This window comes from Hyla sarda, unplaced genomic scaffold, assembly GCF_029499605.1.
Source record: "Hyla sarda isolate aHylSar1 unplaced genomic scaffold, aHylSar1.hap1 scaffold_85, whole genome shotgun sequence".
Classification (NCBI taxonomy): domain Eukaryota; kingdom Metazoa; phylum Chordata; class Amphibia; order Anura; family Hylidae; genus Hyla; species Hyla sarda.
Window position 1 is genome coordinate 5,001 of NW_026610877.1, and position 2,466 is coordinate 7,466.

Genomic DNA, 2,466 nt, shown 5'->3' on the forward strand with positions numbered 1-2,466 from the left:
CTTTCCAGACGAGTCTTTATTGGGGAGGAAGCGGGTGAGGGGGAGGCAGGATAAATATATACACAGGCCGGGGCGAGGAATAAGGCGTCTTTTGTTGGCACTCGGCGCAGTTGACTTCCCCGCACGCTCTGACTGCAGATAGTTGGGGAAGATTAGAGGAAGCGGCGGACAAAGACGCGCTGTGTACGGCGGCCGCTGTTAGCTCTGCGCAGACCCCACCATTAAGTGTTCTCAGATTTGCCCAGACAATGTGTTGTTGTCAGGGTCCGCATTGAAAGGCAATCTGGGGATTGTACATGTTAGTCACATCATCACCACAACTCCTGGGGGGCATGTGAGGGGTCAGAATGGAGGAGGATGATGAGGAGGAGGATGAGGAGGATGATGAGGAGGAGGAGGATGAAGGTGATGATGATGAGGAGGAGGATGAGAAGGATGAAGGTGATGATGAGGAGGAGGAAGAGGATGAGGAGGTGGAGGAGAATTAGAAGGATGGAGGAGGAGGAGGAGGAGAAGGAGGATGAGGAGGTGGAGGAGAATTAGAAGGATGGAGGAGGAGGAGGAGAAGGAGGAGGATGATGAGGAGGAAGAGGAGGATGAGGAGGAGGATGAAGGTGATGATGAGGAGGAGGTTGAGGAGAAGGATGAGAAGGAGGAAGAGGAGGATGAGGATGAGGAGGAGGATGAGGAGCAGAATGAGGAGGAAGAAGAGGAGGATGAGGAAGAGGAGGAGGATGAGGAGAAGGATGAGGAGGATAAGGAGGATGAGGAGCAGGATGAGGAGGATGAGGAAGAGGCAGATGATGAGGAGGAGGATGAGGAGGAGGAGGATGAGCAGGAGGAGAAGGAGGAGGAGGAGGATGAGGAGGAGGAGGATGATGATGATGAGGAGGAGGAGGAGGATGAGGAGAAGGAGGATGAGGAGGATGAGGAGAAGAAGGATGAGGAGGATGATGAGGATGAAGGTGATGATAAGGAGGAGGTTGAGGAGGAAGAGGAGGATGATAAGGAGGATGAGGAGGAGGATGAGGAGGAGAAGAGGAGGAGGAGGAGGATGATGAGGAGGAGGATGAAGGTGATGAGGATGATGAGGAGGAAGAGGAGGATGAGGATGAGGAGGAGGATGAGGAGCAGAATGAGGAGGAAGAAGAGGAGGAGGAGGATGAGGAGAAGGATGAGGAGGATAAGGAGGATGAGGAGCAGGATGAGGAGGAGGAGGAGGAAGAGGATGAGGAGGATGAGGAAGAGGATGAGGAGGAGGCAGATGATGAGGAGGAGGATGAGGAGGAGGAGGATGAGGAGGAGGAGGAGGAGGAGGATGATGAGGAGGAGGAGGATGATGAGGAGAAGGAGGATGAGGAGGATGATGAGGATGAAGGTGATGATAAGGAGGAGGTTGAGGAGAAGGATGAGGAGGAAGAGGAGGATGATAAGGAGGATGAGGAGGAGGAGGAGCAGGAAGAGGAGGATGATGAGGAGGATGAGGAGGATGATGAGGAGAAGGAGGATGAGGAGGAGGAGGAAGATGAGGATGAGGAGGAGGAAGATGAGGATGAGGAGGATGAGGAGGTGGATGATGAGGGTGAGGAGGATGAGGAGGAGGATGAGGAGGAGGAGGATGATGAGGATGAGGAGGTGGATGATGAGGAGGAAGAGGAGGGTGAGGAGGAGGAGGAAGAAGAGGAGGAGGATGAGGAGGAGGAGGATGATGATGAGGATGAGGATGAGGAGGAGAAGGAGGAGGAGGAGGATGATGAGGAGAAGAAGGAGGATGAGGAGGAGGATGATGAGGAGAAGAATGAAGAGGAGGAGGAGGAGGATGAGGAGGAGGATGAGGAGCAGGATGAGGAGGAGGATGAGGATGAGGAGGAGGATGAGGAGCAGGATGAGGAGGAGGATGATGAGGAGAAGTAGGATGAGGAGGATGATGAGAAGGAGGATGAGGAGGAGGATGATGAGGAGAAGAGGAGAAGGATGAGGAGGATGATGAGGAGAAGTAGGATGAGGAGGAGGAGGAGGAGGAGAATGATGAGGAGAAGGAGGAGGAGGATGAGGAGAAGAGGAGAAGGAGGAGGAGGATGAGGAGAAGGAGGATGAGGAGAAGAGGAGGAGGATGAGGTGGTGGAGGAGAATTAGAATAATGAGGAGGAGGATGATGAGAAGGATGAGGAGGAGCAGGGTTTGGGTTATTGGTTAGGGTTATTATGTATTCTAAAACATAATAATAATAATGATGATGATGATGATGATAATGATAATAATAAAAAATAAATAAATAAATACATATGGATACAATGTTGCAGTGTGCCTCCAGCATGCAGGTCAACCTTAGGTGAGTATTTTGCAACCAATTTTCCTCCACTGTTGCAAAACTACAACTCCCAGCATGTTCGGACAGCCTTAGTTGAGTGCTTTACAACCAGTATGCCTCCAGCTGTTTCAAAACTACAACCTCCAGCATGCCGG